At 50.5% G+C, this 13,146-nt stretch overlaps 1 long non-coding RNA gene and 1 pseudogene across 2 annotated transcripts in view; one reads left to right on the top strand and one right to left on the bottom strand.

Annotated features, from left to right (window-relative positions):
* Positions 1 to 13,146, top strand: part of LOC144341123 (uncharacterized) — a 272,284-nt gene that overhangs the window by 14,578 nt on the left and 244,560 nt on the right. The window lies entirely within an intron of this gene.
* On the bottom strand, positions 971 to 5,911 carry LOC144341122 (ATPase family AAA domain-containing protein 3C pseudogene; annotated as a pseudogene). The gene has a single exon (XR_013417767.1). The product of XR_013417767.1 is annotated as an ATPase family AAA domain-containing protein 3C pseudogene (transcript).

Consider the following 13,146-nt stretch of genomic DNA (forward strand, 5'->3'; position numbering starts at 1 on the left):
CCTCCATCCATGCCCTCTGGAGTCTTAGTGTTTGGGTAGGCTCTATGCTGAGCCCGCCCTCATGTCGATTGGTGACTCCAAGACTGAACTGATGCCAAGCTGTGCCCTTACCAGGCCTCACATGGGAACATGTTCTGGAATTGCTGAGGGACATAAACACTGAAAATCTGGACTTCTGGGTCTACTATGACTGAGGCAATGAGGACCTGAGGCAGGTGGACACAAGTCAGGGGGCCCTCTAGGCAGGGCAGCTGCTAGGGGAAAGGGCTGCAGTGGGGGGCAGGATCTGTATGCCTTGAAAAGGACTCCTTTTGGGAGTTAAACTTGGAAAATGGGTGCCAGGTCTGCTCAGTTCTAGGGTGTAATTGGGCATGTTTCCCCATGGAATGAGATGCTAGTGAACATGTTATATAGAACCAAGACTTGTGACCTGGCTGAACATGGGGACAAGACTTAATCTAAGATATCCTATGTGACCCTGATCCCACCGGCAGCACATACTTGAGAATCTCACCCTGGACAAGTCCAGCACTCGCTCAGCCCCTTGTGGGGAGGATGTGTCCTATGGGGTGCTTTAGGGCCTGGTAGCCTTGCTCTGCCCCCTTGTGAAATATAGGCTGGAGTTCTCAAGCTAAGAGTGGGATTCTCATTTCCTGTGGAATCCTGATGGCTGACTGCAGCATGGGGGGGGGCTGTAGACCTCGAGGCCTTCCTGGACCTGCCTGGAAACGGATAACTGATAAGCTCAGTTATCTTTTGGTGTACTGCCTGGTGTCTTGGAGTGACAGCCCATGACTGATGTTGTGGCTTGATAACCAAGCAGGGTATCTTTATGGGTGGTGCTGACCAGCTGTCTGGGGCGGGGAGTGCTGGGGGCATCCCAATTGACGTGGGATTTTTCCTACTTTTGCCTGCCTGCCTGCCTGCCTTTAAAGTGCGATGTCCTGGAGCCAAGCCCTGAGGTGGGGTGTGGGGCGGCTGCAGCATAAGGTGTCCTGCTGCTGAACCAGGGGGATGTCCTAATCCAGAAATCTTGCTTTGGGCATGCAGATGCCTGGGTCCCCAAAACTTGACAGCTCGTAGTCCAGGGCTTGGATGTCCTCTTCCCACGAAGGATATGAAGTCGGCTCGTGATGCTAGGAGACAGACCCCTTTCTAGGCAGATTCAGCTGAGACTTTTCCTAAGGCAGACAGGCTAGGTAGAAACACCAGGAGGCCACCTGGCCTAGCTCAGGAAAGGAACCTGGCAGGAGCCCAAGCCTGTCATCACAGGGAACACGACAGTCTCCATCATGTCCTGAGCATATTGAGAACTGAGGAGACTTGGACCCTGTCGAGTTTCCAACCTCCAGCAGCCTTGAAGTCTGTCACTTCCAACGCTGCTTCCTGGTCTGGTCTTGTGGTCCTTAACTTGCATCAGAATTTTCAGGCTTCCGGGAGAGTTGCCTTTATCTCCAGCCAGCTTCCTAGGCTGTGCAGACTAGGAAGCATTCTCAAGGTTGGTGGTCCCTGGGTGTTGAGGGAAGAGGGGCTCAAACAGGATGCACAGCAGGAATCCTGTCAAAGCAGGTTTTTCCTGGAACTTGCACCCCATCCCCTACTGTGCAAGGATGCCATGTGAATGACCTCGTTTCCAGCTTTCTGGTTTTTCTCACCTGATGAATGTCAAAGTTGTACCTTGTTAAATGTAGTTGCTGCCTGACTTGGGAGCTCAAGGCAGGGAAGTAGAGTGTAGTGCTGATGCAGACACTTGTTTTTGTCTGTTTAGGATCTAAAAACATCCCACAACTACTTCTGGAGGTGGTGAGGGTTAGGGTTCAGTATCCTATGAAGTACAGCTGAATAACATACTGTTAGATCCCAGGATTCCAAGTATACCAGGGTGACAATTTGACCAGGGACACATGGGAGAGGCCATGTTCCTCTGGTCATCTTTCATGGTGGACAGAGTGCTCAATAGAGGGCCTTCAAGAGCTAAGGACTCTTCTACCTTGAGTGGGATGAGGCTATTAGCTCCTGGGTGACCACCTGTGTCTGGGATGTTCCTGGATTCCATACCCCTGCTGATCCTTTTCTCAGTGTGCACTCCATCTCAAGATGCCAGGAAAAGATGGAAGTGATGAGGGAAGGACGGGTGGCTCATAGATCTGGCCCTCAGAAGAGGGGGCAAATGACTCACTTCTGATACCCAAGCTCCAGACTTGTAATGACCTTGATCCTGATGTGGTTATAAACTCATCAGCTGTCACTGCCTTCTGGCTGAACTGATCTTAGGACAGGAATTTCATTTCTTCCAATAGGGGTATCTATAGTACTTCAAAATGGTTTTATCACATAGTGGCTTTGCATTGACTTCATAATCCCACATAGATTTCTGAAGATAATTCATTCATACCAGCTCCAACTAGTCTTCACTGGGCTTGGCTCTAACTCCATGTCTCTCGCCTGACCTCTTACATCAGACTGGTGTTCAAGTCATGTCCGTGGAGATACCTAAGTCTCTACTGGCAACAGAATCAGTATATAGGTGAGGGTGGTGGTTATTCATGGGCTTTCCTCACTGTAGGGCCCCTGGAGGCCTGAGGCTGTCCACAGATGTCCTTGAGCTGGATATGATGGGGCTCTTTTACCCGAGGGTTGTCCCAGGATGTTGCCAAAGAGAATAGAGGAAGGCACCTTTTTGGAGCGTAGTCTTTGCATCGATTGGGGGTTACTTAGTCTCAGTAGTTGAATACCCTGTCATCAGATAAGATTAACTTTGGCCTTGTTTGCTGTCCGCTTGAGAGCCCACTGCAATGACTGAAAGGAAGTGAGGTTTTCAACCCTTTCTTCCCTTGCCAATCTCAGTGGAGCCTGACTTGAGGCATCCAGGGCAAGAGTCCCTATGCAGCCCTCGTAGGGTTGGAGAGGATGCTTGTCTGTCAGTCCCTGGCCTGGTGGACCCAACCAGGGCTGTCTCATCATCCTGTGTGCCTGCTTCCTGTCTTGGGGTTGTCCTTACTCTCAGCAGTTGGGTGCTCTGGAATGTACTGGAGTCCTGCCAGACGAATTCCCAACAGACCACATCACACCTCGCCCTGAACACAAGGGGCATGTGCTTTGGGGGCTGGCATGCCAGGATTTTGAGGCGGTTCTTCCCTAAGCTTTCAGATGTTGGGGTGCTCTTCACGGGTGCTGTTGCCACTATCTTGGGAGGTAGCAGGGAAGAAAGATGCCTGAGCATAATGGAATGGGTCAAGTGCATGCTAGGCCTAAGGTGTAGGGAGGGTGGTGGCTCTTGGAACTATCATGCTGACGTCTCCAGAAAGCCTTCTGGTTGTCTTGACCCTCCTGGCATCTGAGCTCTTCTTGTCTGTGGTTGTGTAGCCTCAAAGTACACAGCAGCCCGTGGGGGGGGAGTGTAGGCTCCACAGCTCCTCTGACCTGGGCTATGTCCTGCCATACCACTCAGGTTTTGCTCTTAGATTTCTTTGCACTTGTGTTCTAGGTATAGATGTCTTGCTCATGCTACTTGGATTTGAGCTTCCTAATCTTGGAAAACTCCTGGTTAAGCATTACCTCAAATACTTAAGTGAGGCAGGAATGGTCAAAAGTCCTAGGTATATTTCAAAATAGCTTCCCCTGCCAGAGGCATGAGATTCTTCCATTCTCAGTTGACTAGGTGTGTGGGGCTCCTGGAAATATAGCCCAAGTCATTACGGTCCCTGGAGTCTGAGCTCATTTTTAGACTACATTGAGCCTATACTCAGTTATCAGATAGTCAAAGCTGTTCCTGCAGGTACTTCTCCCTGCTGGCTGTGACACAGTCCTCTTATCTAGCTCTGTACTTGCTGGCCAGTAGCTTGCCCTGTTCATCCATCGTTGGCTCTCAATGGTTTACTTCTGGGTTGCTTCAGCTTTGTCAAGACGGGTGAATTCTAAGCTCTTCGATTATCAGACAGTAACCCCTGTCTGGAAAATCTGCCGTTCACATCCAGGTGGGTTTCCTTTTCAGCCACGTCATCACCAAGTAGGTGAGCTGCTTTTTCCAAAATATTAAACTCAAATGGACCTGAACAAAACTTTTTTTTTGAGGCAACTGTGGGACTTTATTAGCTAAACAGACACCAGCTCCAGCCACAGGCTTGGACCAGCCAGCTGAGAGTGTGGCCTCAGACACACTGGCCAGGTTCCCTGCTTCCTGGCCACGGTTGGAAGCAGTGTTCAGGCCGCCCCACCTTGGTCTAGTCCCAGCAGGCGCCCCCACATCTGGCTCTGCTGTGGGAGTGAGAACAAAGACCCTGCCCGCCCCACTCCTGCTGCCCCAGGCGCTCAGCCGGCACCCCCCCTCCCAGGGGCCTGGGCAGGGGCTGGGTTGCAAAGCCCTCCTCCTCCTCCTCCTCCTCCTCCTCCTCCTCTGAGCCAGATGGAAAATGCATCTCCCAAGAGTCTCCTGGGTAGCAGGATGGAGGCCTGCCCCTCCCTAGCCAGTGTCCACAAGAGGGGGTTGTCCTGTGGCGGGGGGGGGGGGGGCAGAAGGACCAACCCCCAGCACAAGACATCCTGGTGTACAGAGGCCCTGGGAACAGCCCATGCCCCACCCAGGAGCATATCCTAAATGTGCAGGGGCCAGCAAGGCAGGGGAAGGAGGGGGTCCGCTGCCAGGTCCATGAGGTGTGGGTATCGCCTTGGACTTAGGAGAAGGGGGCGCTCGAACCCGCGCCCAGGCCCCTCCCCCTTCAGCAGGAATATCTTCTGTTGGTGCTCCTGGATGGCATCCCGCACTCAGGCATCCATCATGGCCTCGGAGGCGACCCCGTCCTCGGAGGCATTCGCCCTGGCCTGCCAGGACAGAGCCAGCTTAGCGATCTCCTGGCCCGACATGCCCTCCGTCAGCCGAGCGATCTCTGGGCACTTCCTCCCGTAGTCAAACTTGGGCCAGCTTCAGACGCTGCTTTCCCTCTGTGGCCAGCTTAAGAACATACTTATCAAAATACATTCTCACCAGGCGCGCTCGCTCCTGCTGCCCCGGCAGGTCGAAATGAACCCACCCTATCGATACGGTTGCGGATGTCCCCGTAAAAATGCTTGGGGTGGTGGCTGGCCAGGACCAGCATGAATTTGTTGCTGCTCTGTTTTGTGTAGTTTAGGAAGTCGTTCTCTGCGGCTCTGAGGTGGTAATTGCTCATCTTCTCAGTGGACGTCCTTGCTTCCAAAGGACGGCGTCCGCTTCATCCACGAAGAGCAGGAGGCCGCGCCGGCTGGTATTGGCCCAGTCAAACAGCTCGTGCATGGCAGTCACGCCTTCCCGCCCCATGAGGGCCACGTCCTCGCCTGTCATGATGGCGTAGTCCATGCCCGAGTTCAGGGCGAGATTCTTTGCAAACAGCTTCTTCCCTGTGCCTGGTGGCCCGTACGTCAAGACGTTCTCGTGCAGGTTGCGATCCTTCTTCGTGTTCATTGTTGCTATGACAATGCCGCGCACCCGCGCTTCCGGGCTGGGACTCAGCACAACACCTTCCAGCACGTCCTGGGGCCGACTGAGGAGCTGCCGGCGGACCTGGAAGGGGGTGCTGCTGGGCCTCCAGCACCGTGATGCGGGACTTCTCGTTCACCAGGGACGGCTTCCATAGCCGAGTCGCGATGAAGCGGGCCCCGGCGGCTGTTCCATTCTTGGCAGAGTAGACCCCGCCAGCCAGCAGGGTCGGCCCAACCACCGTGGCTGTCACTATGTCGCGGTCTGTCACAAAGGCATAGAATCTTCCCAAACACGGTGAGAACCATCCTAATGGACGCCGAGAGTCTGATGGTGCTTCTGCACGGACGACTCCTGCTTCTGTAAGTTCTCATAGACAAGTTTGAGCTTGGACTGTTGATCCCGCTGCAAACTCTGCTCCTTCATCTGTACCAGATTCATGGCTTCCTTTGACATGGCCTGCGGGTGCAGAGGCATGGAGGGCAGGTATTAGGATACGGGGATGACTGGGTGAACAAAACATTTGTTTCAACCATGTTGAAGTTTACAATTGGTGACATTAATCGCATTTATAATGTTGTGCACCTATCACTGACCCCCACCAAGAAACTGCAACCACTAAGTCTTTCTTGGTATCGACATTGGGTTGGTTTCCATGTTCTGGCTGTCATGAATAGTGTTGCAGTGAACATTGGGCATGAAGGTGTTTGCTTCAATCCTTTTGCACTTATCTTGGGTAAAAGTGGAACTGCTGGATCATATGGTAATTCTTAGGTTTTTGAGGAACTGCTTCTGGAGGTGGTTCTAGCTGGAAGACTTACTCCTGAGGCCCCTGAATAAAATCCCCCTATCACATCTACAGTCCACGTGGCAGTTACGTGATTGAAATTAGAAGTGTATCTGCTTCACAAGCCTCGACCCACATTGTTCAGGGCTGTTCTGACTTCAGGGAAAACTCAATAATTGGTAACAAAGAATACCTGAAAGGGGATCCGTCAGTCCTCAGATCTGGTGCCTCAAGGATCAGACTTGAGAAATCGGTCCCCAACTTGGACATTGAATTCTCAAAGATGTCTTTACTTGGTGACTTCAGGTTTTGAAGCGGATGATTATCCACGGGCAAACAGGCTGAATCTACTCAGTGTCTCATTACTTACGACCCTTTTTCTGTTCTGCACCGAACAGGTGGTACCTGGCTTTGCTAGACTTGGCATTTCTGGGCAAGGTACAGTTTCCTTAGGCAGCTGTTCCTAAGCCTGGAGTAGTTCTAATGCTTGTCCTTGCGATTCTTGGATCTTTCCCGGCCTTGTCGATCCTGGGGGTGTGGGGAGTGTTTTCATCCCGCTCCTCAGAAGGCTTTTGAGTGCTCCTAAGTGGTGGTAGTGACCAGTGGTGTTACAGGCTCATCTTACAGAAAAGGCATGTCTCTAAAATCTCTTGACACCCTAACTTCCCTAGACTGACACTGCGCGGGGGTCCCAGGAGTATCTTGGGTAGTCACCTGCAGCCTGACAGGCAGCTGCTACTAGAGGCAGGATGTTCTAAACATGGGAGCCTCCTAGAAGCAGGTCCCCAACTCCGGGGGGTCACCCTGGGTAAGAAGCTCCGTGTGCTTATCTGAAGGCACGCAGTTGGGCCCACAAGGATTGGCCATGTGGAAGAAGGAAGGTTCCTAATGGCCTGCTGACTTACCCCTTGACCCTAGGACTGACCATGGGATGCCCTTATCACTCCTGGGCATGGTAATCCTATTATAGACAAGAGTATCTCCTCCAAAGAGTTGGCATCTAGCGCTCTTCCTTGAGAGGCTGAAGGCTGGCAGATTGCTTCTGAATGGGAATCTGCTCCTGTAGAACTCAAGACTCTTGGATTGCAGGGAAGAGGCTCTGCCAGTCCTTGTGCTATGTCCCAGGGAAGAGACTGTTGGCAGGGAATGGTGAAGAGGATTCAGCCTTTCTCCCTCACAGAGGGAGAGGGGCAGTTGGGGCCCACAAAATAGTAACTTCCCTCCAGCACCCCTGCTGATCTCCAGCCTGATCTCCAGAATTGTGCAGTCAAGGGCCATATGTGCTGGGGGCTGGGCTCTGTGGTTCTGCTTGTTAGGGATGTTTGGCTGGGCAGGGCTATGAAAGCAACTTGGAAACAAACCAGGGTGTTTTCTTCATCAGTATCTCATCTGATATGTCAGTCCTGCTTTTCTGAACTTCCAGTAGCGTGAACTGTGACTGAAGAAAACTTCTGAAGCATGAACTCTTAAGCATGACTTTATCAGACTCCGAAATTGCTCATCTAAGCCCAGTGGCAGTGGGTTTGACAACCGTACCCTGAACTTGCTTATTCTGTTCATCTGTTTGACTGTATCTTCGTGCCGTAAAGATGAAGTCATTTTTTTGGACATTGAGCTGTCAATTCTGAAAAGTGGTATAGGCTTTCAAATTGGCCCACCTCTACTTGCTAATACACTTTGGAGGGGAAAGCATGGATACTTCTGTGCCTCCACATATCCACTTTAATTTGTAACCTCTAAGGAAGGGAATGAGTTACAGAAAACACTTTCATGATGAATTCTAAAGGTTCTCTTAGAAACAGACATTATGCAGTGAGCTTCTTAAAAGCAAGCCTTTTTAACGTGGTCTACATACCACATTGCCTACTCAAGTTTGGAAATTTTTAGCTTGAGGCTCTAGGAAGACCCAGCAGTAGATGTTGCTGGATATGAATATCGATGGCAGAGACCAGGTGACACAAACTTGGAGAGATGGAACAAGTTCATACTTGCTCAGTGTCCAGTTACTGGTAGTTAGCACTTGTGCTTCTCTTGAAATGGTTCAGGAGTCTGATTGTACTTGGAGGCGAATGAGCCACCCGGCTTCCCAGGAAATGTGGACAGAAGTCCTGGTTGCCTGGAGATGGGCTCTGGGACACCAGGATAAAGGGATCTGATGGGAATGCTGGACCATGGACTGGGGGTGGGGGAGCTGTCCCAGGAAGTGACCCTGGTAGGGTTCTTCAGTATACTTCAATGCCTGTCTTTCACAACTGACCTTTTTGTTATTCCTTCCCACACTAGCTAGCATAACCATACATAACTCTTATTCCTTGAACCACCATTTACTAAGAGATATTACATCGGAAAACGGGCAATTCTGTGCATAGTGAACCTAGAACTACCCAGGGAGGCGATAACCCTCTCCTGCTGACCTGATGGTAAAGGGAGGGTCTTCCCAGGCTGAGCCCCTGGTGAGCTGTCCTGGAGGCTCTGCCCTCAGTGGCCCAGGTCTGTCACTGCCCCATCTGAGCCCCAGCCTACTGCCTATGCTGACTGTGTGGCCCTGCCCATCCCTTACTCTAAATTCAAGCGTGGCTCACTTCTAACAGGTTGTCTGTACCCCCTTTCCCAGGAGAAGGGTTGACTTGTAAAGATTCGCATCTTGTCATGGGCACAGGACCTCTCTGGGGTGGGGATTATCGAACTGTGAAGCTCCCAAGCAGATTTCGTTGTCTGTGCTGCCTAGTGGCCCACCAGGTGGTGCCAAAGGACTCCCCTTAGCCAGGGTCTAGGATGGAAAGGAAGCCACTGGCTCTCTGGATTCGAGGATAGATTTTGAGGATGGCACTGGGGGGAGTCTCTTACTGTCCTTTAGAAGGGCCTGTATTCTGAGATGCAGGCTGTGACTCCAACCTGGGAGTGATATCACTGAGCAGGAGAGCCCGGCACTTTGGCTCACGTGAGCCAGAGCTCCACACTCAGGTGTCTGTGCTTCCTGGGTTGGGGGCTCTGCTGAGTAGAGAAATGTATTTCCTTGGTCTTGTTTTATGCACATCTCAATGTTAAATGACCTCTGGCACAGGTTTCTTCTACATTTTTATTCAAGTTAAACATAGGAGCCACAGTTGTAAAATCTCACTTGGCAAAGGCAGAAGTAAACATGCAGTAAAGGGGGGTGACTCCAAGTGATATTTGAGTTTCAGTGGCGATCCATAAGGCGGTTGCCACACTTGAACTTGGTTCTGAATCTTTTAGTGTCTATAGGGCTAGATCACAAAATTCCGACTTCAAGACTAATGACTATGTGCACACCACTGGCTTCCAGTAGTGATCTGAACCAAGTCTAAAGAGTTTACTGACACCTCTCAGATATAAAAGGCTAAGCATGCTGCGCAGTGGCCCACACTTAAGTTTCACTTCCCAGGCTCTTGTGAGGGATCTGGGTCTTTCTATCCAGAGTTCCCCTACTGTTGGTCTAAATTTCTGAAGACTTGAGTTCAATTTGCCAGGCAACTGGTTTTGCTTGGAAAGACTATCTTTACATCAGATCCAAGCATGGGAGGTTGGCCTTGGAAATCCAATCAAGATTCCATGGGTGAGACCTCCTTAGAAGCCTGAGGGGGCAAGGAGTTGGGAATCCTTGCCAAGATTTGGCAAACAGCTGTAGGCTGATATCTCACTGACTGCCTGAGGGCGCCATGAATACATCCTCAGGTGAGGACCAGTGAGCAGTTGACCAAGTCAGGGAAATGCAATGACAAAGGATCCAGATAGTCTCTGCAGAATGTCTGGAAATGCCTCCGGCTACTGGCCATTTTATCTAAACATACTAGTTTTCTCCCCCTTAACTGAAAATACAAAGTGTTAGTGACCACTTGCATGATGGTGGCTGTACTAGTCAGGGTTTCCTAGAGGAACAGGAATAGGATGGATACACATTAAAGGGGAGTTTATTAACTTACACAATCACAAGATCCCCAAATACGCTGTCTGCAAGCTTGAGCAAAGAAGCCAGTCCTAGTCTCAACTGAACTTTTGGAGTCTGATGTTTGAGGTTAGGAAGCACGTCCAGCATGGGACAAAGATGTAGGCTGGGAGGCTAGGCCAGTCTCACCGTTTCCTTTTTCTGCCTGCTTTATATTTGCTGGCAGCTGATTAGATTGTGCCCAACAGATTGAGTGTTGGGTCTGGTTCTTGCAGCCCACTGACTCAAATTTTAATCTCCTTTGGCAACACCCTCAGACATACTCAGGAACAATAGTTTGCATCCTTCAAGTTGACACTTCAGTATTAACCATCACAATGGTTAATGCTGTGGCAAAATGACAATATCTATACATAACAAAAATTATGCCACCCATTAGCAAATTCTGCAGGGCAACTTCTCTGGAGACAGTGCTTTTTGCAGAAGGTTGTGAAGCTTTGAGAGAACCTTGAACAAATTCGCAACATAGTAACAGCCTGCATCATTTCATTTCAGCGTGTCTTTTAACGCTGATTGCTTTTCACTTTCTGGCAGTTTCCCAGGCTCTGGGTTTGGCAGGCACATCCCCTTCACATCAGGACCATCTCCATGCTCATACCCAGTCTTCATCTGAACCAGTTCCTGGCCATCGGCTTCCAGCTCAGGCCTTTGAGCTGCAGATGCTCCCTCATCCTTTCTCTCCTGAGCAGGTGAAGGATCCTGTCTTTGAGTTGGTGGTTCCACTTCAGGTGGTTCATAACTGAACTGCTTGGGCAGAATAGGCCAGGTCACCTCAGGTTGTACAAATTGTGTTGGTCTAGGCTGATTGATCTTCCTCGCTGACTCATACTTCACACAGATGAGTCTCAGTGAAGAGTCTGAACCGCAGGAATGTGACAGCACATCCTCACAGCTCCCTGGGACAGTCTTTTTCTTGGTGTTGATTCTGCCTCACACTTACGTCCAAACTTTGAAAAAGGGACCCTACTGATTCTCATGGAGGGAACAGGCATGCAGGAGACCTGTGTACAGCATCAGAAGGTGTGAGGCTGCCTTGTCAGTGTGGTCCCCATCTTTGCGCTAGTAGCTGCTTCTCACCAAGAGCCAAAGTTCTTCCGGGTTGGTAGGGGAGGAGGCAGTGCCAAATCTGACTTTTCCCTGGCTTTGGACCACGTTTACATCCACTGCCGCTCATGGCTCATGGTGGTTGTGTGGTTGAATTGTCTGGAAGTATATGCTGCCTTGATTTAGGAATAAAAAAGATCGAGGACTAAGCAAAGGGAAGCTGTCGCATCACAATTGAACCTGACAGTTTGCCAGCCCAGCAGGGAGGTTTGGAGCAAGTTTTGGAGCTCAGTTTGAATCCCACATTAGGTGCAAAGGGCTCAGCTCAATGTTGGCTTGGAGCCACCCCAAGAGGAACATGAGCTAACAGCTGGAGGGTAAGCATGCTCACAGCTAGACAGCAAGTCCAGTGAAGGTGGGGTGTGACGTGTTGCCTGATCTGCAAGTGATGGGCAGCTACGGTCTCATCGGATCTGTAAGGGCTGTCATTCTAAGATGTAGTTGGCTATTCACTATCTCCTCCTGCCAACTTAGAATCTTTCATAGTTGGCCAACACTTGACTGGTTTAGATTGCTGCTTTAGGTGATCAAAGTCTTTTGTTTCTAAGTGGTCTGAGACCCTGGTCTTGTCAGGTAATGGCCACTGTGAGGCCTAGCCACTTGTAACACTGGGTGTGGGAGCTCCAAAAAGTGCCCTATCATTCGCATCCCATAAGCTTTCCTCCATATATCAGCAACCCCTGATCTCCGGGCAAAGGAGCTCAGAATAATCTGGTGGCATTGCTTTTGTCCCCTGGTGCAAGTGTCTAGAACTGCAGTGTCTCAGCCTGCCAGAACTGATCTTGCAGGAATGGAACATAAACGTCTCCCTCGTGTGATTGAGTTGTGAGGGAGAAACTTCTCCCTTGGATCTAGACTTTATACTCTTGCTACCAGAGAAATAGTATAGGACACCTGCCCAAAGTACTGCGACTCGAATATGCTAGTTCCAGACTGGGTTTCTTGCTAGCGAACTGCCAGTGAACTTGAGGGTAGGCTATGGAAGAGGCCATCACAAGCCGGACTTTTCCTCGAGCCCCGGGTTGGGTCGGCTGTGAATACTTCACGGTGATGGTGCAGTTGAGCTCTTGGAAGGAGGTGCTGAGTCAAGACTCGAAGAGCTTGTCTAAAACATGTAACAGACTTAAAACTTGTGAAAAGGGGAAGGAAGCAGGATTGGGCAGAGGTCAGACTAGGATGTAAAGCTTGACTGAGCCTGTGGGGAGCTCCAGAGACAGCATCTCATTAAGGTGGTTCCAGGCCAGATGGGTAGGACTGCTGGTTTGGCTAGTTCATGGCTGTGGGCTGCCCCTGGGAGGGACTGACGGAAGCTGGCAGACTACTACCAACTGAGCAGCATGTTGTGCCTTGAATATACGATTGGGTGGTGGATTTGTCTAAGGGATGGTGGCTTTATGGAGAGGGCTTAACTGAAGTCTGTTACCAACAGGTCACAACCATGGAGTTGGGTGGTTACTGTCAATGGGCCTATTCTGGGAGCACTTGGGTGACTGAATACACCTGGCTATAAGTCATCCTGTGCACCTGACTAAATGCATCCTGTGGGAGCTCCATGCCAGGCTCTGACCTGTGACTTGGCCTATGTAGATTTCCTGCCCATTACCATGGGTTCCTGTTTATGCCTCTTCTTCAGATCTCGTTGACTCATCTTCTAATCTTCTAGGGCCTAGCCAGCCAGCCCATCTGTTTAATGCTAATGATCCAGTATCTTTACCTTAGACTCCTTATAAGAGATAACCAGGTGAATTTAAATCCTCAGTGGGAGACTTGGTCAGTTTCTTATGGTGCCCTCTGCATAGTGTTGGAGTGGTATGTATGTACTCTAAATGTGCC

Source organism: Macaca mulatta, chromosome 5, assembly GCF_049350105.2.
Source record: "Macaca mulatta isolate MMU2019108-1 chromosome 5, T2T-MMU8v2.0, whole genome shotgun sequence".
Lineage (NCBI taxonomy): Eukaryota > Metazoa > Chordata > Mammalia > Primates > Cercopithecidae > Macaca > Macaca mulatta.